The sequence below is a fragment of the Chiloscyllium punctatum genome, chromosome 52 (genome assembly GCF_047496795.1).
Source record: "Chiloscyllium punctatum isolate Juve2018m chromosome 52, sChiPun1.3, whole genome shotgun sequence".
Lineage (NCBI taxonomy): Eukaryota > Metazoa > Chordata > Chondrichthyes > Orectolobiformes > Hemiscylliidae > Chiloscyllium > Chiloscyllium punctatum.
This window is the reverse complement of record NC_092790.1, coordinates 19,192,069-19,217,738: the sequence shown is the minus strand read 5'-3', so window position 1 is coordinate 19,217,738 and position 25,670 is coordinate 19,192,069. Positions and strand designations below refer to the sequence as shown.

The following is a 25,670-nucleotide window of genomic DNA, read 5'->3' as shown; positions in this document are numbered from 1 at the left end:
CAAAAAGTATCTCAGTTCAACTTTAAAATAACCAGAAGTGCAAGTCAAATTCAAACAAATAAAATTTAAAATTCCACTTACAAAGATTAGGCCACCGTACAGGTTGACAATTACAACTCTGTCCCTAATTAGTATTTACAGACAGCCTGTGGCATCCTACTGGCACCACATTTAATTCATGGGGACAGTAACAGTAACTCTCAGGATGTTGAATGTGGTTTGGGGGTGGGGGTGGGGACAGTGACAGTAACCCGCAGATGTTGATACTGCGGGGGGTGGGAACAGTGACGGTAACTCCCAAGATATGACATTGCAGGGGTTGGGGACTGCATTGGTAGTACCATTGAACATCAGGAGGCAATGGTTGGATGATGTTCCATTTGACCATCCATAGTTAATACAAATCTTTCGAAGTGTAGATTTTACAACAGATGGAGACTTTGCAATGATGTGAAATCTCAGTTGTTTTATTTCTCCTTTCTGTTAGTTATTATCCTGTCATAGAAGTTAACATCTGTGAAAAAAAGACAATTACAACATCCAATCTTTTATTTCCTCTTTGTCTTGTTTTGTTCCAGTTCCTGTTGCTGGGGTTTTCCTCACCCCAGAGTCAATAAAATGGAGGATCCACTTGGGAATCGTCTTGTTCCAGAGTGTGTGCTTTGTGTCGACGTACAGGACCATACTTTCAATGGTACTTACAAAGATAAGCCTTAAACAATGCCAGCAGGAATTACAACTTCAGCTCAGACAGGAGAGAGCTGGCCAACTTCCAATCCCAGCACCAAGGCAGATACCAGTGCATCACAATCAACAGGGGTTGGAACGATATTTAATGTGACCAGGAATTCCATCAACCTCACAGAGCCAGGTAACTTATTCTTCATCTTTGATCTGTGCACGTTCTTCACTGGAGTCTTGACATGAACACTACAAAATTCTTCAGAAACTCAGCAGGTCGGCAGCATCTGTGGGGGGTGGAGGGAGAAAGAGAGTGTAATATCCTTTCTCAAATATGGGAGGCCTTCATAGCAAAAGGATTCCAGTCCAAGTGAAGGAATGTCTCGCTACAATCGGACGCGGTGAGACCACACCCTGGAGAACTGTGTGAGCAGTTTGGGGTTTCCTTATTTGAGGAAGGATATTGTGCCTATGGAGGGGGTGCAGCGAAGGTTTCCCAGAATGATTCCTGGGATGGAAGGACTGACAGATGGAGAGAGACTGGAATGATTAGGGTGACACTCACTGGAGTTTAGAAGAATTAAGGGGGAATCTCCCAGAAACCTATAAACTTGAACAAGGATGAAACAGAATAAACATGGGGAGGGTGTTCCCAGTGACCGGGCAGAGAGTCCAGAACCAGGGGGGCACAGTCAAAAGGAAATGGAGTGGGACTGAGATGGGGAGAAATGTCTTTACCCAGAGAGTCGGGAGCCTGTGGAATTCTCTGTCACAGAAAGCAGTCAGGGCCAGAACACTGAATGTTGTTCAGGAAGGAGTTGGATTGAGTTCTTTGGGAGCTAAAGGGAGAGTGTGGGGAGACAAGGGACTGTGTTGGGTGATCAGCCATGATCCATTTGAATGGGCGGAGCAGACTAGAGGGGCCGAATGGCCGCCTCCTGATGATATTTTAGATGTTTCTCTGTGAATGGCCCAGTTGCCGCCGACTGGTGGAGGATAAGGCAAGATTTGCCTCGATATATGCAGGCCGTGAAAATGAGGGACAGTAATTTCTAGTTGACAATTTAGAGAGAGTTGGTGCAGAGCGATCTTTTGAGTTTAGCATCGAATAGTTTGAGTTGGATTGGTGGAATATTGTTAATGAGAGAGGCTGCACAGATACAATGATGCTACTGCAATGGTGAGGGTTTGGAGGGAGTTTTCAAACACGAGCGTTACTCTCCAAACGAAGAGCATTGGCAGGGGTCAGGCGACAGGGAACACTGGGGTTGGTGTTTGCTGAAGGGATGATGTTATTGACAGGAAATCCCTCTCTGAATCCAGCACAGGCACACAGCATTGAGATGGCAGTACTCATTGTCCCACTGTTTCTGATCCTTTCTCTCCTCACATTGCTTCCCATTAAACTCGGGGATTGGAAACAAGGTGAGTGAGACACTCCAGCAGGTAACCCCGGTGATCGTTCTCCAGTTGGCACTCTATGTAGGTTTCAAACTGATGTTGCTCACATAGTGTGCGTATGAGAGAATATGTGTGAGAGTACGTTTAAGAGAGAGTATGAAAGTGTACATGTCTGTGTGTGAGAGAGAGAGAGAGACACCCACATTTTCATTGACACTTACGCATAGTTTCACGTACGCACCCACACACTGCTCAGTCATGCCTGCAGTGCACATTGTAGACCATACTTGAGAAGCTGAACACCGTCCAGGGACAACACAGCCCCTGCTCGATTGGCACCACATCCACTCCATCCACCACCCGCGCTCAGTAGCAGCTACGAGATGCCCTACAGAAATTCACCAAAGCTCCTCAGGCAGCATCTTCCAAACCCACAACCATGTCCATCTAGAAGGACAAGCACAGCAGATACATGAGAATACCACCTCCTGCAAGTTTCCCTCTGAGCCACTCACCATCCCCAACTTGGAAATATATCAGCCATTCGTTTAGTGTCGCTGGGTCAAATTCCTGTAGTTCCCTATCTAATGGTATTGTGGGTCTACCTACAGCACAGGGATTGCAGTGGTTCAAGAAGGCAGCTCACTACCTCCTTCTCAAGGGACCAACTAGGGATGGATAATAAATTCTCGGCCCAGCCAGATTTTTTCACATCCCACAAATGAATTAAAAAAGAAATAAAGCACTATTTGGGAACATGCTTTATGAGGATGTGGGCAGGCTGAACAAGTGGCAGATGAAATTACTTGGGGATACACACAAAGTAATGTGTTCAGAGGAATGTCAGCACAGATATAAACTAAAGGTTAAAATTGGAATAATTGTTGTTTGTGCATCAGTCAAAGAATCCAGATTCATTTGGTCGCAGGAGAAGCTGAATATTTGCAGTAAAACTTTCCAATATTCTTTCTCTCTTATTTTCTCCAGCTGATTCGAGCAGTTCCCGATGGCACAAGTAATTTAGTGAGGTGGTTAGCAACTTCAAACAGCATTCAAACACTGTCTGAATGGGCTGTAAATCACTCTGGGATGCAAACCCAGCAACTTTATATTTGTTTGACAAATTGGAGCAAATGAACTGTTGTGTCTGACTTGTTTGCAAATCTAAAGCACAACAGTTCAAATTGACGACACACTCACAATTTCCGTGAGACAGTGAACTGAGCGTTGGTCAGTCCCATTAGCGGTGAGGTTATCCATTGCAGTTGGAAGAATTGAAAAAGGGAAGTTATCATCTGAATAAGAGAGAAAGCTCAAAATGTCAGTGTAAAGGCTACAGCAGGTCACAAGGAAGACGTTTATTGCAAAAGGAATGGAGAATGGAAGTAGGTAATTGTTACTGCAACTGTACAAGGGATTGGGGTTTCCACATCCGGAATACTGCAGACAGTTTTGGTCCCTTTACTTCAGGAGGGATGTCGTTGAATTGCAGGGAGTTCAAAGGAGATCACTGAATTGATTGCCCAGATGAAAGTTTAGTCTTATTAGAAGAGACTGGTACAATTTTGATTTCTTTACTTGAGGACAGATGCAGTTTATATTGGAGGTAGTTCAGAGGAGATTCACTCAATCATTTCCAGAGATGAAGGGTTTGTCTTGGATGAGAGATTGAGCAGTTTCTCTGGAGTTTGTAAGAGAGGAGATCTAACTGAAGGTTATAAAATGCTAAAGGGGGTACTGACAAAGGAGTTGGAGAGAGGATATTTGCTCATGTGGGAGAATCTAGAACAAGAGGTTATCATTTCAGGATAAGGGGCTGGGCAGACTGAAAACAGAGGTAAGGAGGAATGAATTCTCTCAAATGTGGAGAGGGTTCTAAATCTATGGGATCACTCCTCCCAACCCCCTCACTCAGGACACTGCATAAATTGGAGGAGGAGACAGACAGATTGTTAATCTATGATGGGTCAAAGGGAGTGTTTGCGGGAAAGTGGGGTTGCGGCTGAGGTGGGATCAGCTGCAATTGTATGGATTAGTGGAGCAGGTTCCTGATGGGCCAAATGGACTCAACCTGATTCTAGCCTGTATGTTCTTGTGGAGTTAAATTATTAGTTAGTAGCAAAACTACTAGGAGGGTGAAAATTAAGTTTGATTTAACAAAATAGGTTTTAATTCGTGAACATTGGAAAATAAAGACAAAAGTGATTCCACACAAATTTGGTGAAAGATGTTGGTTGAAAGAAACGAAAAGACAATACAAAGTAGGGGGTAAAATTCTAAAGGGGGTGCAGGAGCAGGGGGAGTTGGGGGTATATATCCACAGATCAGTGAAGGCGCCTTAACGCGGGAGAGAGCAGTTAATGAAACACACAGCATCCTCAGCTTTATTAATAGGGGCATAGAGTCCGAGAACAAGGAGGTGATGTTGAAGTTGTAGAAGACACTGGTGGACCTCAGATGGAGCGTCAGAGGGAGAGAGTGATAACTGGTAGGTGGTGGTTCAACCTGAGTGTTACCATGCCTCACACAAGGGAAGGAGTCAAGGAGGACAGTCCTTCATGGTAACCTCAGTCAGTGAGAGATTCAAACCCACGCTGTCGATGTTACTCCTATTCCAAACCAGCCATCCAGCCAACTGAGCTAACCTGACACCCAACACAAAGCAGAGAGCAAAAAAGAAATTAATTCCAGTGACAGCACAAGTCTTGAATGGAGAATATTAGATTATAATGGAGATACATCTATGATCTGTTGGGTATTTCTTTGTATGTGTGTAACACCTTACCTTCACAGGCAACAGTAGCTGAATTTAGAAATACATTTGATAAAGGGAGTTGGCCTTCTATTACCCAGGCTGGTTTTCTTCTGTTCTGGACACTTTACTTAAGGAAGGAGGTTCAAACCCTGCAGACAAACCCTGTTGACCTTACTGAGACATTGAAACTTTGAACAATTCTGACTGGAAAGCAACTTATTGTTTCCCACTCATTAGTCTATTAGTAACTGGCTGGTCAGAATTTCAAGATTGTCAGTGAGAGTGAGAGATGAGGAGAAACTTGTTTAGGTTGTTGGGTTTGGAATGTGCTGCTTGGAAGAGTGGTGGAGGCGGATTGCATAGGTTTGAAAAGAGAGCTGAATATAAATTTGAAAGGGATGATGGTATAGGGCTGGAGACTGGGACTAGCTGGGTAGCTCGTCCAGGAGCTGGTACAGACATGAATTATCTCCTTCCGTACAGTAAAGGTTTATGATTCTATGAACGTACAAGTTCTGAGCCACATTCCGGACAATTCCAGGCGGTCATTCCTTGGGACCTTGGCTCAGTGACCTCGTTGCCAGGGGTCTTTGAAGGCTAACAGCAGCAAATTGTCACGAGCCGGATTGGAACTTGGTTGGGTCATGATCTGGAAATATTTCAAGGCAGGTGATGGAAGATCAAGCTGAGGGCGTGAGTGAGGACAGACCTGCAAGAAGTTTCGAATGCACAGATCGGGTCAAGCCGATTAAATGGTGAGTGTGATTCTGTGAGGTGTTGATCCTACACTGTCACGTATTGGTCAGCGTTCATGCTGGAATTGATCTGATTGGGAAGATCCGCAAAAACAAATCTCTTCCTGGAAGTGTTGGAGGGAAGTTTGGGTTGTTTCCTTTACAACAGAGAAGGTTGATGGGGGAGGGGGACATGACAGAGGTGTGTAAGATTGGTAGTGTTGTTGAGCAGAGCACCCGAGGGGTTCAGGTCCATAATTCTTTGGAGTTTGTGTCACAGGCAGACAGGGTGTTTGAGAAGGTGTTTATAACACTTGACTTCATTGCTCAGACCATTGAGTGTTGGAATTCGGACACCCTTTTGTGGTAGTACAGGACATTGGTGAAGCCTGTTCTGGTGTATTATGTCCAGTTCTGGTTGCCCTATTAGAGAAAGGACATTACTAAGCTGGAGAGGGTTCAGAAAAGATATACCAGAATGTTGTTGGGACTGGAGAGTTTGAGTTATAAGGAGAAGCTGGATGGACTGGGACTATTTTCACTGGAGAGTAGAAGTTTGAGAGGTATAGAGGTTTATGAAATCATGATGGGCATAGATGAGGTGAATGGCAGGTGTCTTTTCCCTAGGGTGGGGGACTTCAAGACCAGGGGACGTATTTTTCAGTTGAGAAGAGAAACATTTTTGAAAATGACATGACTGGTAACATTTTTTGACGGAGAGTGGTTCACGTGTGGATTGAACTTTCAGAGGAAGTGGCGGATACAGGGTCAGTTACAATGTTTAAAAGACATTTAGATTAGTATAAGAATAGGAAAGGTTGGAGAGATAAGGGCCAAGTGCAAAGAAGTTGGACTAGTTTAGTTTGAGACTATGAATGGCATGGACTAGTTGGACCGAAGGGTCTGATTCCTTGCTGAGTGACTCTATGATTGTATTATGAGGGACATGGACAGGAAGCAGCTGTTTCCCTTAGTCGAAGGGTCAGTAACAAGGGGGGGATATCATTTTAAAGTGAAGGGTAAGAGGTTTTGAGAAATATTTGAGGATGGTGGGGATCTGGAATGTGTGAAAATAAAGTATTTGGACTTTAAATTTCTATTTGAAATCACTAATTGCTCCGGTGTGTGGGAATGCCACTTTGTAACTGCAAGTGGTTGCATGGTTTATTACTGTGGAATATTCGTGTAAAGGAGCAGGAAGAGGCCATGGAGGAGGCCCTTGAGCCTGTTCCACCATTCAATGCCTGATCTGTGACCCGACTCCATAGACCTGCCTTTGGCCCTTATCCCCTTAAAAACTTACCTCTCAGATTTAAAACTAACAACTGATCCAGCAATGCCTGCTGTTTGTGGAAGAGAGTTCCAAACCTCCCTCAGCCTCTGTGCGTATTAGTACTTCCTGAACAGTCTGGTCCTAGTTGTCCGGCTATGCTCTCCCAATTTCTATGATCCCCAAACAGTGGAAATACTTTCAATCTAAGCACCCTGTCTTTTCCTGTTAAGATCTTCAATCAGATCATCCCTGAACCGTGTAAATTCTGGACAGAACAGGCTTAATTTGTGTAATTTCTCCACATAACTTAACCCCTGAAGCCCAGGTATCATTCTTGTAAACTCACGATGTACTTCCTCCCTATCCTTCTTCAGGTGTGGTGCACCGATCTGCTCCAAGTGGGGTCTAACAAGGGGTTTGTATAACTGCAGCATCCCTTCTGCATCCTTGTACTCCAGTCCTCTCAATATAAAGGCCAGCATTTCATTAGCTTTCTTCAGGCACTGAGTGTCAGAAATAAAAAGAAACACAGAAATTGTTGGGAAAAACGCAGCAGGGACAGATTGTTTGCCACCTGGGGACTGACTGTTTACTGTTGAAGACAACTTGCCATCCAATGTGTGTCTATCTACAGCACATGGACTGCAGCAGTGTAAGAAAGCAGCTCATCTCTACCTTCTCAAGGGAACAAGTAGGGCTGAGTTGGGCAATAAATGCTGGGTCCAGTGGGTGATACCCATGTGCCATGAGTGAATAATAAAAGAATGTAATTTACCCCAGGGCCTCCACCTTCCCTTTGTGAGCTTGTTCTGGGAGGGGAGATACTAACTTTGTAGTGAATGTTGATGCAAAATTATTGAGTCACCTGGTTCATGAACTGCTTTGAAAAGGTTGATATATAGCCAAGAGCTTAGGTTTGTGTTCCTGCTGGTTTGGGGCTGTGACCTTAATTATTACTCTATATTTAATTTTGAGGCATCGTTTGCTGTTGGTTTAACATTCTGATCTCTAACCTTTCAGTTCACTTTGCTTATTGTTTCTTGATTGTAGATGACTCCGAAATAGACAGCAGTTTGGTGTACTCAGTTTTAATCATCTCCAAGCCAAGAAACGGTGGGACAGGGCAAAATATATACTTATATAATGTTTCTCATTCAGTGAAAGTAGAGATTTTCTTCAGTTTAACTTAACCCTGTAAAACCCAGCCACTTTTAAACATCACTGATGTTTCTCTTGCTCATGGCAAGGAGTGAAGGTCCATGAATCTTTTTACAACATTTGAATTTATTAATCATTGATAGTGTTTGCAATCATCTAAATCATAGAGATGTTCCATCTATGTCAACTAAATTAACAACAGAGCAATGTGAATTGGAAGAGAAAACGTTACACTGATTGACATCCTGTTTTGAGGAGATGCCTAAATTTTAGGCCCTGGGACATCAATCTGTTGTTTTCCCCAGTACAACAACTTAATGTCTGAGAGTGGCCATGGTCTTTGGGGCAAGGAGCCATTCACTTTAGGTCTAGCATCATTCACATGAGGAGCATTGCCATTTCATTATCCTGAGTGTTTCTTTGATGATACAAAGATAAGTGGAAGGACCAATAGTGTTGAGGAAGTAGGGAGGCTGCAGAGGGATTTGGACAGGGGAAGAGAGTGGGCAATGAAATGGCAGATGGAATACAATGTGGGAAAGTGGGAAGTTATGTACTTTAGTAGGAAGAACAGAGATAGAGACTGTTTTCGAAATGGAAAACATTACTGCAGACAGCTGTCATGATGTCTTTAAGACAGAGATAGATAGGTTCTTTATCAGTAGAAGGATCAACTGTTACAGAGAGAAGGCAGGAGAATGGGATTAACAAACATATTAGCCATGATGGAATGTTGGAGCAGACTTGATGGGATGAATGGCTGCTATATCTTATGGTCTTGGCACTAAGTGACTAATATATTGTGATGCATCGCACAGTTTAGTCCCTCAGATTCCGAGCTTTCTGAGCATGTGCTATGAGTCACCCACACGAAAAAGTGTTCAGGCAGCTGGATGACCAACACAACACATCCCAGTCTCAGCCCCAATTTCCTGCCCCCACTCCCTTTCACCCCTCACTGATTAACAATTTGTCAGTCCCCTCCTTCAATTCGTTTAGTGTCCTGACATGCCCCCAACTACTTGGGGGGGGGGGGGGAGGGGGAGGAAAGGGTGAAGTCCCAGAGATTCCTAGCCCTCTCCCTTGGAGAGAAGCCATTTCTCAGCATCTCTGTTTTCAATCTGTCCCACCCTCTTCTCCTGAAACAATGACCCTCTCGTTCTAAATTGTCCCACATGAGGAAACATCCTCTCTCTGTCTCCTTTGTCAATCCCACCCCCTTTAGCGTCCTATATCCCTCAGTTGGATCTCCTCTCATTCCTCTAAACTCCAGAGAGTATTGGCCTTAACTACTCAATCTGTCTTTTGAAGACAAACCCCTCCTCTCTGAACATGAAATGTACAAAATCACATTACAATTGGATGGTATCTTGAATGTAGAATACACATCACAAAGTGCATTAGTCATAACTTCTGAGAGATCTACAGCCAAGGAAAAGGCCCATCGTGTCTGTGCCGGTCAGAAATAACCACCTCACTATTCTCTAATCCCATTCCCTCAGCACCTGACCCCATAGCCCTGGTGTCACCAATGCACATCTAAATCCTCCTTCAATGTGATGAGTGTTTTCATCTTCTCCCACCCTTACAGGCAGTGAGTTCCAGATTCCCACCACCTTCTGGGTGACCAAGATTTTCCTCACATCCCCTCGACCTCCTGGCCCTTACATTCAATCTATGCCCCTCCTCCACCTCTGTCAAGGGGTGAAAGTTCCTTCCTATCTTCACCCCTCATTGTTTTATACATCCCTCTCTTTCAATCTACTCTGCTGTAAGGTCAACAATCCCAGTCTGTCCAATCTCTTTCAATCACTGAAACTCTCCAGCCCCCAAGGCAACCTGCTGGTAAATCTCCCTGTGCATCCCCTCATAGTTCAGATATATCCCGTTGGTAAAATGTCTTTTATTTCTAGCTCACTCCACTGGTGCATCAGGACAGAAACACATAGATTATTTTGTAGTGAAAAAGAGGACTGTTAATTTTTAATCAGCAAAGTTATGTTTTTAGCAGGCAGTTAATGTAAAGTCACCATTGTCTCATTAGAGAGAGAGTGTGGGAGAGAAAGAGAGAGAAAAAGCAACAACTGTTTATGGTTTAACCTGAGAGTTGCCACATTTAAGGCACAGGGAATGATCATTCACAGCAATCTCAACCAGAGCAGCAATTGAACTCCAAGCTGTCAGCGTGACTCGACATTGTAAGCCAACTATAGAATCAACTGAGCAACCCAACCCCTACATGATCAATGGCAAAAACATTGGGTGGCTGAGTGGTGAGCACTAGGGACCCAGGAACAATTCCAGCCTTGGGGGACTGGCTGTGTGGAGTTTGCACCTTGTCCCCTTCTCTGCTTGGGTTTTCTCCAGGTGTTCTGGTTTCCTCCCAAAGTCCAAAGATGTGCAGTTTAGATAGATTGGCCATGCTAAGCTGCTCATAGTGTGAGGGATAGGCAGGCGAGGAAGGTTAGCCAATGCAAATGCAGTGTTACAGGGATAGGGTAGGGCAGTGTACCTGGGTGGGATGCTATTCAGAGCATCAGTATGGACTCATGGGCTGAAAGGCCTGCTTCCACACTGTAGGATTCTATGATGTGTAGGTGAGGAGGATTGGCCATGGTTAATGCAGGGATACAGGAATAGGGTCATGGTTTGTTTGGGATGCTCTTCACTGGCTTGGGCAGACTAGATGGGCTGAATGGTCTCTGTCCATACTCTGTGGATTATGGCGACATCAATGTTTAGCACAAAGATGTGATGAAATTTATTCTGAAATTAATTTTGATGATATTCATTTTCAGTTTCTGAAATAATGAGGAAGCAAAATCCTATGTTTACACCTCCCCAGGGTATGCCCTGCAGATGTGAATTTGAATCTTGCTGTGGCAGGTGGTGGAGTTGGAATTTGATTTTAAACAGAAACAGATCTGGAGTTAAGACTGTAATGATGACTGTTGTCAGGAACAAACAACCATCTGGTTCAAAATTGAAGACTGAGGGGAGGAGGAATTTCTTCTCTCAGAAGTTGAGAGTGTTTGGAACTCCTTGCCACAGAGCTGTGTGTGGGGACTGGGGTAGGTAGATTCTTGATCAGTCGGGGAATTGAGTGTTACATGTTAAGTGCAGGAAAGTGAGCGTGTGGAATGGTGCATCAGCCATGATGCTATTGAATGGCTGAGCAGGCTCGAGAGGCCAAATAGCCTCCTCCTGTTCCTGTCTGAGATGGTCCTTCAGGGAATGAAATCTGTCCTCCTCACCCAGTCTGCTCTGCACATGACTCCTAATCCTTTCCAAATTCCTCACCAACTTCTGGCTGAGCAAGTCGCTTGGTTCAAGGACATTTCTGAATTGCATCCACTTCCCACTTTGGCAGAGATAACCGCATCCTGTTCAGAGTACAGAGAAATAACGTTTGCCAGGGTCAGTTTTTCGCTTGTTGAGATCACATGCTTTGCCAAGAGAAATTGGTCTGGATAACGACCCCAGATATTCACAGCTCCTCCTGTACACTCTGTCTTTCAGGCAAAGTTTATTATTCTCATCCAAATTTAGAGTTATACGGCATGGAAACAGGCGCTTTGGCCCAACTTGCCCAAGCTTGACAGGTTTCCCAAACTCAACTAGTCCCATTTGTCTGCATTTCGCCCATATCGCTCTCAGCCTGCCTTATCCATGTACCTTTCCAAATGTCTTTGAAACGTAATTGTACCTGCCTCTACCACTTCCTCTGGCGGCTCATTCCATATACTCTGCCCTCTGTGTGATAAATTTGCCTCTCCGATCCCTTTTTAATCTTTCCCCTCTCACTTAAACCTGTTTTGGACACCCCTACCCTGGGGAAAAGACCATAGCTGTTTACCTTATCTATGCCCCTCGTGATTTTATAACCTCTCAGGTCACCCCTTTGTCTCTGAAAAACTGGGAGAAAAGCTCCCAGATTATGCAGCTTCTTGTTATAACTCAAATCTACAGTTGTGGTAACATCTTTGTAAATCTTTTCTGTACCCTTTCCAACTTGAGAACATCCTTTCCATAGCAGGTTGACCAGAACTGTAGACAGTGTTCTAAAAGTGGCCTCATCAACGTCCTGTACAGCTGTAACATGATGCCCAACCCCTGCCGTCAGTGCTCTGACCAGTGAAGGGAAGCATGGCAAATGCCGCCTTCACCACTGTGTCTAGCTGTGACACCACATTCAAGGAACTGTCTTCCTGCACCCCTTCCTGTTCAGAAACACTCCTCAGACTTGTACTATTAACAGTATTAGTCCTGCCCTGGTTTGCCTTACCAAAATGCAACACCTTACATTTATCTAAATTAAACTTCATCTGGATCAAATTTCCATCATACTCTTAGATAACAACCTCCTCTGTCCACAATGACACTACTTTTGGTCCTGCTCCTGTCTACTATGTTTCTGTGTTGTCCTGTTTTCAGACTGACCAAGCAGAGCAGCAACGACCCTGCATCACATACACCACCTTGAGGCACACAGATACAGGAGGGGATGAGGAACCAGGTCAAGATGAAGAGAGAAACGTTTATGTCAACCTTCCACAGACATCGTGAGACAGCGTAAAAGAAAGCCTGTGAAGCTTCACAAATCGATCAATAGCAATCCTACCTTGCAGCAAATGAGGAGGACAAGGAAGAGAAGGCATCGCAATGTCACGTTACTGTGACTAGGCTAGGCTTTGTCTCAATTCAGTCAGCAAGATGTCAGTTCCAAAGGTGGACTTGCCTTGAGAAACCATCTGCATAATTGTCTCTTCCACAACCCTCAGTGTGTCAGTCTATTCCCACTGTAGCACAATCTAACTGTTGGTGGCTGAGATTTGAGATTTTATGCTGATCATTCCTAACTTGGATATCCATTTCATCTCCTGGCGAATGAGTCCAGGCTGATGAGCCAATGAACTAAATGTACTCTCCATGTTTTGTTTAAATTGTTGTGAGCTGGAAACAATTCAAGGCAGGATTGTTTTCTAGCCCGATCTTTATTGCCCTCTAATTTCATCACTTCCAGTACATACCCAGCTCTCATTTCATACCTCACATGGAAGCATACCTCCACCACGATCTCAGGCTGCACAATCCAAATCCTAACAACTCCGAGTAAAGATATTTCTCATCTCACTCCTCGCTCTCTTGCTGACAATCTTGAAATTGTGACCTCCAGTTCCTGACATACCAAGTAATGGTAACAAAATATTTGTCTTTCCCCTGTCAAAATTCTTCATAATTTTGAACATCTCCATAAAGTCCCCCTCTTAATCTTCTCTGCTCCAAGGAGAAGGAGCCTGATATCACTAACCCTTCCTTGTATGTAAAATCCTCTATTCCTGCTACCATTCTAGTTAAACTCGAATGAACCCTCTCCAGAGCTTAAACCTTCTTAAATAAACTGCCTAGAACTGAACACAAATGTGGTCTGACCAATGATTTATTGAGGTGTAGCATCACTTCCTCAGTTTTATCCTCAATGCCTCTATTTATAACAGCAAGGATCCAATCAGCCTCCTTCACAAAGGTTTCAGCTTGCCTGGCCAACTTCAGAGAATGACACACGTCAACCCCGAGGTCCCTCTGCTCCAGTGTTCCCTTCAAAGACGTACCATTGACCCTGCATTGTTGCTCTGTGTTTCTGTTAGCAAAATGCATTACCTCACATTTCTCTGCATTGGAATTCATCTGCCAGATTTCTGCCCATTTGGTAAACTTGTCAATCTTCCTGTGAAGTCACTCAGCATCATCTTCACAATTCACTCTTCTCCCTGGGTTAGTATCAACTGCAATTTAGAGATAGTATAACCTCAACACCAAACTCCTAATAATTTATATAACCAATGTAGTTATTAATGTATATTTGTTAGTTTCTTCTATGTGCACACAAGTATCAATTCTACCTGTCCGTTTCCCCTATGTGAATGTGAGAGTGTATTTACCAGTCTGTTCCTGGTCTGCGAATTGGGACTGTCGATATTCATCTGTACTTGTCAGTTTCACCTATATCAGTATGTAAATGCAGTTACCAATCTATGCTCCTCAATCTCTGCATTGTCAATATGTGAATTTACCTGTCAGATCCTGTTTGGTGAATGTGAACAATGCAGGTACCAATATGTACCTGTGAGAATCTGCTCTGAATATGAGACTGTCATTATCAGACTGTACTTGTCAGTTTATGCTGTGTGAAACTGGGAGTGTCGTTATCATTCTGTTCCTGTCAGATTTAGCATTGTGAATGAGAGGGTGGTTATTAATCTGTCCCCGACAGTGACTGTAATGTGAATGTGTGACGAAAGTTAACCGAAACTGACCGATGGAGACTGTTAGTCACACATTTGCATCACAGTAACAGGGTCGTCATCGTTTATTTGTTTCTGCAACATGAATGAGTGTGTAATTATCAGCCTGCACTTGTCAGTGTCTACTCTTGTGTATTAAAGTGGACGCTAGCAATATTCTGTGTCTGTGTGATACATTCTGTGATAGTTGTTATTAGGGTGTTGAGACTGGATCTTATTCTTTTCTGTATTTTGTGATTTCTGAGTTGACTGTCAGTCTGTAGAGGTAGGTGGGAGAGAGGAGATAGGGCAATGGCAGAAGGGAAACCGCTTTATTCTGAGAACCATTCTGAATTATGGTCACACATTTCCTGTTTGGGGAGAGAGTCTGGGATCTGTGATATCACTGAGACATTTAGTTTTAATTTGTACCCAGACATTGTTGGTGTTTTTGTTTGTGAAAATGAATTTTATTCTGCATGCCAGCCCATTTTTGTATGATATTTTTATATCAATATACAACACAACAGCATGTCATCTCCTTTCTCACCAAAATTAGAATTGCTGATATGGCACAGCTCAGAAGCAGACCATTCAGCTCATTGTATCTGTACTGGGACATTTTCTTATGCATCAGTTCTACAGTAATTGTTGGGGATGTGAACTTCATCCACTCATTCAGTGTCTCTTTGGAAAGGACAATTTGACATCTGACTTTTAATAACTATAATCACACAACATTGGTCAGATCACATTTGTGTTCAGTTGTGGGCACTTTATTTCAGGAAGGATCCTCAAGCTGTGGAGAAGGGCCATTGGAGATTTACTGGATCTCATTCACCTGTGTTCAGTTGTGTTTTTTTTTGTCTGAGTGTAGCATATACTCTGTATAAACTATTTTCAATGATACTTAAGTTTATTACATTTCAGTCTCAATTTATTTTTACATTGTGTGTATGTGCATGTGTGGTAGACTTTATCAGGCGCTGCATATCCTCAGCTGTGATAAGTGATGTTGAGAGTCAATTCATATCTGGAAATAAGGATCTTGGGGTTCAAGTCTACAGCTCCATGAAAGTGGCCATGCAAGTAGATAGGGTGGTATTGAGAAGGTGGTGTATGACGTGCCTGCCTGATTGGTTGACTTTTCTTGCGCCATACTTAGAGTATTGTGACAAAAGATTAATTCTGTCCTTCTCAGTTACTGAGAGCTGAAATGTTCCCTTCACTGTACTCACTATCTACTTCGTATATGGTTGTTCAAACTAACAGCATCGTCTATTTGTTCACCTCGATTGTAACGTTTAATGTATCCTTACCAAAGTTCAGAATTTGATTAGATTAGATTAGATTAGATTAGGTTAGATTACTTACAGTGTGGAAACAGGCCCTTCGGCCCAACAAGTCCACACCGACCCACCGAAGCGCAACCCACCCATACCCCTACATCTACCCCTTACCTAACACTACGGGCAATTTAGCATGGCCAATTCACCTGACCTGCACATCTTTGGACTGTGGGAGGAAACCGGAGCACCCAGAGGAAACCCACGCAGACACAAGGAGAACGTGCAAACTCCACACAGTCAGTCGCCTGAGGCGGGAATTGAACCCGGGTCTCTGGCGCTGTGAGGCAGCAGTGCTAACCACTGTGCCACCGTGCCGCCCATATCTGTGAGGACAACCTCAACCGGGACCTTGGGTTCCTGTCACACGACACACTCTCTGTCACATACACGCTCATGCAGACCCTCTCTCATCCACACGCTTACCCTCATACATACACCCCCCCACACCCTCTCACAGGCTTATACTCTATCACACTTATACACCCATTTTACCAAGCATACACACATATTCGCATGTCTACTCACACTCAAATGCTCTCCCTCTCTCTCTCTCACACACATGCAAGTCTCTGGGGTGAATGTGCATTTGCAGGATTATATTTGCTGATGCATTCTATTTTGCTCAAAAAGAGCTCAACCTGCAGGCAGTCAATCCATGTAATGCTTTGTATATTCCTACTTTGGCAGTAGAACCAGGAGATGGTGGAGTACCAGAGTTGAAAAATGTGGTGCTGGAAAAACACAGCAGGCCAGGCAGCATCCGAAGAGCAGGAGGCTGGTGTGCCAAGTGGGCTGAGATAAAAGGTGGGGGTGGGGGGGTGGGGGTGGGGACTTTGGGGGAGGGGCACTGGGAATACGATAGGTGGAAGGAGGTGAGGGTGGGGGCGGAGAGGTCAGGAAGATGATTGCAGGTCAAGAGGGCAGTGCTGAATCCGAGGGTTGGGACTGAGATAAGGTGGGGTGAGGAAAATGAGGAAGCTGGAGAAATTTACATTCATCCTGTGTGGTTGGAGGGTTCCTAGGCAGAAGATGAGGTGCTCTTCCTCCAGGTGTCGTGTGGCCAGGGTCTGACGATGGAGGAGGCCAAGGAGCTGTCATTGGCTGAGTGGGAGGGGGAGCTAAAGTGGCCACCAGGACCAGCGCTGTTTCTGCAATAGAAACAGTTTGATTCAAGACTGGGATACAGACAGACTCTAACCTCACACCTTTAAAACATTGTCTGAGTTGAGATGTCACCCTTTTCTAAATAAAGTCTAAAGTCATCTTTGGAATGTGACTTAAAAGAAATTCTGGGATGTATTTATTAATGAACTGAAACCTGCAACCCATTCTAAAAGATGAAACACTGAACAACAATCTAGGTTTCTTTAAAATATCATTTCAGTTGCATGACACTATAATCTTTTGCGATAGATTCTGTGTCTCATGATCCTGTTTCATGGCTACCTGATGAAGGAGCAGCGCTGTGAAAAATAGTACTTCCAAATGAGCCTGCTGGACTATAATCTGGTGTTGTGAGATTTTTCAATTGTGGTCGGCATATTACCGGAAGGACGTGGAGGATTTAGAGAGGGTAGAGGGAGGTTTGCCAGAATGTTGTCTCGAGGGAATGAGTTATAAAGAGAAGCTAGAAAAACACAAATAGTTTTCTTCTGAGCAGCAGAGACTGAAGGCAGACTTAACAGAAGTCTGTAAAATTTGAAGAGTTGTAGCTCATGTTGAGGTTCTTGATCGAGGTTTTCTCGCTAACCTGGATGTTTTGTCACCATACTAGGTACCATTATCAGTGAGGCCCTGGATGAAGCACTGGCGGTATGGCCTGCTTTCTATTTATGTGTCCACTACATTGGACAAACAGGCAGGAACCTAGCCACCAGGAGACATGAACATCAACCAGCCACAAAAAAAGACATACCCACTCTCACCAGTATCCTTACATACAGATGAGGAAGGTCACCACTTCGACTGGGACAACACATCCATCTTAGGACAAGTCAAACTGAGACATGAAATAGAACTCCAAGAAGCATGGTATTCCAACCGGAACTCCATCAACAAACAGATTGACTTGGATCCCATTTACCACCCCCCAGAAAATGACCACTAAATGACATCACCACAGGAAATAACATTACACAGGAAATGACATCACCAACCCAAGGAAACCTAAAGCTATAAACAGAAAGTGGGCCATACCACCAGAGCTTCATCCGGAAGCTCACTGATGTTACCTACAAAATGTCTAAAAGCAAAACTTCCATCTCTGTGAGCAAACCTACATCCAGAAAGCTATAAAATTATGAGATGCATGTTTAAGGTTGATGGTCAGAGTCTTTTTCCAAGAGTTGAAATGTCTAAAACTAAGAGGCATGCAGATAAGGTGAGACAGGGAAAGTTCAAAGGAGACCTAAGGACCTCTTTTAATGTAGAGAGAGTGGTAGGAGTGGAACGCATTGCCAGGGGTGGTGATGGAGGCAGATACGATAAAAGGTATTGAAGCGACTTTAAAATAAGCAAATTAACATGCTAGAAATGGAGGGATATGGGCCATGGGCAGGCAGAAGGGTTTAAATTTCATTCGGCACAACATCGTGGGCTGAAGGACCCTGTGCTGTACCGTTCCATGTTCAGATTTAATGCAGTGTATATTTCGGATGAGGATTCATTCAAATTGATTGGAACTGGGTAGCACGCATTGAGAGTCACAGAAGCGCTTCACAGGAGGCTCCCAAGCACTGAGGATGTCACCTAGACAGGGGACGAAACGTTTGCAACACAAATTCCCAGCTCGGCGAACAGAACCACAACATTGAGAATGTAGATAAAAAATATAAAACTTCCATTTCCTTGGTGGTGTTTGATTCTTGGTTTGAACATATTTCTCTGGAAATGGAGCTCAATCTGAGTCTGACTCAATTCACTCTGTGACTGCGGAAAGGATGTTCTTCGCTCTGGTATCGGTAACATACCTGCTGTTTGTTCGAAGCAGCTGGTCACACTTGGCTCTGTACCGAGGGAATATTGAGTACTTGGTCCTTTGAGTACTTGCCTGGAGGAAGACAGAAGAAATACCTCCTGTAAATCAACATCAGTTGTGATTGGCAACATCAGTGTAACGTTCAGCCCATCTTGTACATGCCAATGCCAACACACCCAGGTGCCCTTTCTCATCCCATCATCCTGGCACAGCCCATAACCTTGCAGTTTACAACACTTGAGATGCAGTTCCAGGGAAGTTTTGTTTAAAAAAATGTAAGGTCTCTGCCTGCAGCACCAAATCAGGCAGCGAATTCCAGATACCCACCACTCTCTACATTAAAAAAAACATTTTTCCTCATTATCATCTAATCCTGCAACCACTGAGCTTGAATCAGTGATCCCTGGTTTTTGAACTCTCTGCCCAAGTAAACAGGTTCCTCCTGTCTAATGTCTCCCTCTCACTAGTTAGTTAAAAAATCACACAACATCAGATTATAATTCAACAGTTTGGATGTGCAGACTTTCAGAGTGCTGCTCCTTCATCAGGTAGCTCACTATTTAGTACTGTAGACCCCTCCCTCTCTGCCTCGCACCCACCCCCCCCGTACCCATGGGGGATATGTTCCAGCACCAACAGAGGTAATGCAAAACCGCAGCTAGGTGCAAAAACAATTAATTTAAATGGAAAATATACCTTCCCGGCAGTCTCCTGGTCCCTGGTTCTGGAACATTCCCTTTTACAAAATTGTACCATGGTAAACCGTGATAACCGGACCCGCGAATACAGGGCTGACCTGTATTCCTTAATCATGGCACCTCTGTTCCAAGGAATACAACCCCAACCTCTCCCATCTCTCCTGATCACACCAATTCTGGCAACATTCTAGTAAATCTCCTCTGCACTCTCTCCACAACAATGACTTCCTTTCTGTAATGTGGTGACCCGACTGCACACAATACTCCTGTTGTAGCGACCAGTGCCTCATATAGTTTCATTGTTATTTCCCTATTTTTGCATTCACCCCTTTGCCAATGAGGGGGAGCATTCCATGTGCCTTCTTTACAAACCCATCTATCTTTCGGGACCTGTGCACTTTCACACTAATTATTGTCTGACTTCCCAAAATGCATTCCCTCACACTTATCAGAGCTGAACTCCATCTGCCACTTTCCTGCCCACTCCACCAAACCATAGTTTAGGAGCTTACAGCTATCCTCCACACTATCCACTACACGGCCAATTTTTGTGTCGTCTGCAAATTTCACAAATTTGCCCACCATATTCCACTGCAACTCATTAATATATAAAATAAACAGCTCAGGTCCCAACACTGAGCCATGCAGAGCACCACTTGAAACAACTTTCCATTCACAATGGCCACCATTGACCATTATCTTATCTTTCCTGTGACTAGCCAAATTTGGGTCCAATTCAACACATTACCCTGTATCCCATGGGCTTTTACTTCTTTGACCAGTCTGCTGCTCCTTTAACAAGCTTGTAAAAGACACAGGCTCTGAAAAGTCAGAGTTGATGGGTTTTGGGGCCATTTTGATTAAAGCTAACAGGTAATGCCTCAGGCAAAAGGCTTCCACATTTTTAAACAGAACACATGTACAACGAACACTTATACAGCTTTTCTCTGGTTTCAAATGTGGTTTTTGGCTGTCTGGCTAGTGACTGAAAGCAGTCAGGCAGCTAAAAAAGCTGCTGAACCCAAAGAAGTCAGTCCATGCTGGTACTCTCTCTCTGACATCTCTTCTGTAAGACCCTGTGTTTGATTTTTCCTTTTGTGCCAAGGGGTATTTATGGGGATTGTTGTAAATGTTGGGAACACCACCATTACAATTGGATGGTAATCTGTTGGGTTTCCAGATTTTTAAGTTATGTAGTATTCTGTTCTCTTTTGTTTGTGTATGTTTCGGTAAATTTGTAAATCAAATTGGTTTAAAACTACATGGTTTGACCAGCTGCATCCCTCCTGGAATATCTTCGTTACACCCACTTAAAACAACTAGCAAAGTTAGGGTAGGGGGACTTTATTGAAATGTTTGGAGGGAGTCTGGCCTTCTCCATAACAGATTGGGGGCTATTTGCAGAACTTATTCTGTACTTCTGATTTGGGATTTGGGTTGTTGGACTCAAAGGCAGTGAGTGGTAAGTATTAGTGTCTTTTGTTCCGAGTGTTGAATTCAGTTGGTTTAAACAGCGCTTGGAGAAAGTGAGGACGGCAGATGCTGGAGATCAGAGATGAAAGTGTGGTGCTGGAAATGCAGAGCAGGCCAGGCAGCATCTGAGGAGTAGGAGAATCAATGTTTTGGGCATCAGCCCTTCATCAGGAAACAGTGCTAGGGATAGCAAAGTCTCTCTGAGTCATCAAGAATTTTCTGGGGATGGAACAAGTGACTTCAGATTTTTGCAAAAAGTGATTACGGCCAAGCTTCTGGAATTAGCAGACAAGCTGGAGCTTGACCTGCCTCCTTCCACGTGGAAAAAGGCGATAATTACAGTAATAACTCAACATTTAAACTTGCTGGAAATGCCATCAGAAACTTTAGAGAAGGCTAACATGCCTTCTCTAAAGTGAAACAACTCGAGATAGAGGCAAAAGTCAAGGAAAGGGCAACAGAAACAAAACAGTTTGAATTACAATTAAAAGCAGAAGAGAGGGAGAAGAGAGAGAAAAGGAGAGTTCCTGAAGTAATGAGAACTCGTGTCAGAGCAGAGAGTTAAAACAGCAAGAATGGCAACGGAAATGGCTGATGATTGAGTTGATCAATAAATCAAAATTGGGCTGCCAAAATCAATTTCAATCCATGAGGGATAATAATTGTGAAATTCTCACATGGAAAGTAAAATGTAGATCTCTGTGAAGATCATAAGGATAATTTACCACAGGGTGAAAAGGAAACCCTTGAAGGGGAAAAACATGTGAAAAAGCTCTGGTGTTTTCAATAAAGTAGGCCACATAGAATCAGTATTAGTGGGTTAGGAAAAGCACTGAGAAGCCAGATGTAGGAAAACAGGATAAGCCAGTGAATTTTGTTGGAGTGGTAACAGAGAACACTGTGGAGATGAGAAAGCTGCACCAGAATGTACAAGCTGGTCGGAGGTTGTTTATGGAGGAAGTGCCAGATCATCTTAAACCATACACCGTGAAGGTAAAGTTTACTCATATAGGCCAGGAGCAGCAGGTGAAGATGTAGCAATATTCAGAGATACAATGATCCTCTCAATCTGTGATGCTAAAAGATGAGGATATATGTACCTCTGAAGGGTTATTGCCAGAAAAGGTATGAGTAACTGGAATTCGTATTGAAATAAGAAATCATCAATTGTAAGAAGTGAGGTTAGAGTGTCGAGTGAAGAGGGGAGAAGTCATAGTAGGAGTACTGGACAAACTTTCAGCTCCGGGAATACAATTTGTCCTTGTTAATGATGTTGCTGATTCACTGGTGGGAGTGCCGATTGTGGTTGAAAAGCCAATGGAAATTCAGGCAACTGAACTATTGCAGGACACACATCCTGGAATGTTTCCTGAATGTGTGGTAACGAGGTCACAAAGTCACCAGTTGAAACAGGAAAATCAAAGAGTATAGATAAGAAAGTTGAAGGGAAATTAGTAGAGACCCTGTTTGATCAGATGGCTGAGACAAACCAGGAACAGAGATGACAAAGCAGACATCTTTAGCTCAGGTAAATTAACTGAGTTACAGCAAAAAGATGAAAATTTAAAGCAATTGTATCAAAAGGCATACACAAAATGAATTCAAATATATCCCTGATTGTTATTATCTTAAAAATGATGTCTTAATGAGGAAATGGAGAACATCACATTCAGGCAAATGAGAAATGGGCAGAAGTTTATCAAGTTGTATTGTTAGTGGGTTACAGAAAGGACATGTTGCGAGTATAGCACATGAGCTACCTGTATAGATTGTCTGTTTGAAATTCACATTACTTAATTGTCATCTCGGTAAGTGACAACTATTCAGTCAAGGATTAATTTGGTCCTTCTCAGTCACACATAAACTTCATGTAAATATGCTTCATCCCAGTTGGAGAATTTGAGCTGTAGGCAGAGGCTGAACAGGCTGGAACTGTTTTCCCTGGAGAGTGACCTTATGGAAGTTCATAAAATCATAAGGCGCACGGAGAAGTACAATTATAACATTTAAAAGGCATCTGAATGAATATAATGAGAAAGCCTTAAAATTGGTCCTTAAATACTTAGACGAAATGTAATGTTGAATTATAGAACACAAGAAAATAAACAGGGCAGGCCACAAAAGGGGGAACCTAGGATGTGCAAAAGATAAAAAAAACTATTCTCACCAAGTGATAACAGGATGCTCTAAAGCAATTAAGAACATCAATGAATCTATGTAAAAAAGACACAGTGGTAACATTCACAGTCGTTAACGTATTAATTTAATGACAGTGTTTGATTCTGACTTCGGAAACTTTGTATCATCTCAGAAGCATATCAAAAGCCTTGTAATAAACGGTCAGGTCCTATCAATTATAATGGATTCTTATTACCCATGTGTGTTCGTGTAAGAGAGAGAGAGTGATGAATGTTTTGAATGTATTTACATTTTCAGACTTTATGATGATTTTGAGTAGCCATTGCTGATTATGAAATGCAAACTCTAAAATGTAATATTGATGAAGCTTTAACTTATTCGGTGATCCTACACACCACGACTGCCCCACTGTCAATTCTAACTCGTTAGATCTTCTGTCTTCTTTGAATCACAACCCTAGAAAGAATGTTTAATTTGAGACCAATAAACCATTTAAAATTTAACGTTTCAGCCTCAGGTACAGAATGATTTTGTTTTTAAGATAAAAAACAGAAGTCTGCTCCTCGCTTAAAAATTATTGTAAACCTAACATTGAAGAGATTCTGACACAATCTGTCAGGAAGCCATTTTATGGTCAAAGTTTGCCCTCCTCACTAAGATGCCATTTTGTAAAACAATGATATCTGACATGCAAGCTGTGCAAGGTTACCTTATGACCTCTTACACTTAGCTTAGACTAATACCTCTTTATGACAGGGACCTACCTCACCAACAGGCACTGACTGGGCTGGATATGTTTTTCCCACCTGATGGATGGCTAAGGCCCTACAGGAGTGATCAGTTAAACACACACAGACCTGTTAATTAACTTATCTTCCTTACGAATTATTGCCTTTCCACTGTCTGTCTAATTAAGAACATGCAGTGTTTTTTTATAAAGTTTCTTAAAAAGGAAGCCTGTTTGAGACAGAACAGTGGAGTAGTCTGTGAGGGCTCTTAAAGGAAGAGCTGGCATCCTACTTTTCTAGGGTTTTAGAACCTCTGCGAGTCTGGCTTATAGGTATCAATGTTATGTTGTAACAGTGATACTATTGGTAAATAAAGGGGAAGGCTAAAATTAAATGAAACTGTTTGTAAGAGGTTTTTATTCCAGACTAAAGTGTATAATCTCCAGGACGAACCAACAGAGTCATATAGATGTGAGTCCATAAGGGATACCCTGGGCTGTCTCAAATCTGTACTTTAACAATATGAATAGGAAGGGTTTATAGAGAGATGGGCTAAGTGCTGGCAAATGGGATTTGATTAGGTTAGGTTAGAATATCTGGTCGGCATGGACAAGTTGGACCGAAGGGTCTGTTTCCATGCTATACATCTCTACGACTGGATGACTCTTCGGTAACTCTTGCCCTGTCAGTAAGCACAGTTTCCCTCCATCTCTGTACTTAACCCATCCTTCATGGACGGTTGTTGAAACAATGCAACAATGTGGCCTATTAGCCTATCTTCATTGTAACTTTGAAAATGCCCTTAATAACTGCAGATTTTAATGCTGTTCCTGAATGTCTATTTTGGATGAGGATTCAGTTTATCTATCTTCATCACTGGTGTGTAAACGTCAATGGGTTATACACCGTCCATTTGTTAGAGGCAGCTGGTCACTCTTTGCTTTGAACTGAGGAAGTATTACAGTGTCTTCGTCCCTTCAGTGTTTTCTGGAGGAAGACACAGGGACACCACCTGTAAATCAACATGAGGCTAGTCTGGCAAGATTGAACTGATCATTGTCACATTCATTAGGATGTGTGTTTTTTTTTCTTTAAAAGCCAACAACTTAACCAGAATCACTGATCAGATTCCATTGTTGCCCTGAGCTGCTCCTTGTCTGGGGATTGTATTTGTTTTTCATGTGATTTGATACCAATTGATTTGGAGATGTTGGTGTTGGACTGGGATGGACAATGTTAAACATCACACATCAGGTGCTTCCAAAAAAAACTGTTGGACTGTAACCTGTTGTGCGATTTTTAACTTGATACCAATTGAGTGAGATCCAGAAACTGAGCAACAACTGACCAGCAACATGAATGGGACTACTCAACCACCAGGATGCTTACACAGTTCAATATCCAACTCCCCAACTCCCTGCTGGAAAGAGGAAAAAACGGCGCTCTTCCTAATCTTGTTACCAAGACCTCCTTTTACAAGAGTATCACATTCCTACAGTTGGTCCACACAACTTCAAGAAAGAGCGGGAAACAGAATGAAATTAAAACAGGGTTCAGAGGATTGCAAACCACAAGAATACCCCACAGCAGCTTCTTCCCGCTCTGCCTCCCTCAGCAGGCCCACACACAGCCCGAGAAAGGCCTCTCTCTTCCCCCCAGCCCGCTCACTCCAAGTTCCGGGACCAGTTCCTGCTCCGCTCGGCCTCTTACAAACAGCCCCCGGTTCTCCTGAACTCACCCCGAATCAATCCCGGTCTCGGAGCCCCCTCTGTGTCCCAGGCTCCCATCCCGATGTGCTGCTGGAAGGAGCCTGCTGTTCCCTCCCTTCCCTGGGCGCTGATCTCTCCATTGCGGCCTGTTTCAAACAAACCTCTTGTACTCACTGAGTAAATGCTCCTCAATGGCAGCGCTGGGGGAGGGCCTCACGCATGCGCTCTTCTGCTCAGGGGTAGTCAGATTTGGGGAGAAAATGATTTGGAGATGCCCGGTTTGGACTGTGGTGTAGAAATATAGTCCAACA

The 25,670-nt window shown here is 43.3% G+C and overlaps 1 long non-coding RNA gene across 3 annotated transcripts; it reads right to left on the bottom strand.

Moving 5' to 3' along the window:
* Positions 1-446: 446 nt before the first annotated feature.
* On the bottom strand, positions 447-25,670 carry LOC140470841 (uncharacterized). 3 transcript variants are annotated; one of them, XR_011956742.1, is made up of 4 exons: positions 25,389-25,668; positions 18,605-18,684; positions 13,664-13,788; positions 447-968 (listed from the first exon to the last, which is right to left on the bottom strand). It is a non-coding gene; the product is annotated as an uncharacterized lncRNA (long non-coding RNA). The 3 variants fall into 3 exon arrangements; XR_011956743.1 differs by lacking the exon at positions 447-968 and adding an exon at positions 9,033-11,385 and having other exon boundaries at positions 25,389-25,670; XR_011956741.1 differs by lacking the exon at positions 13,664-13,788 and having other exon boundaries at positions 25,389-25,553.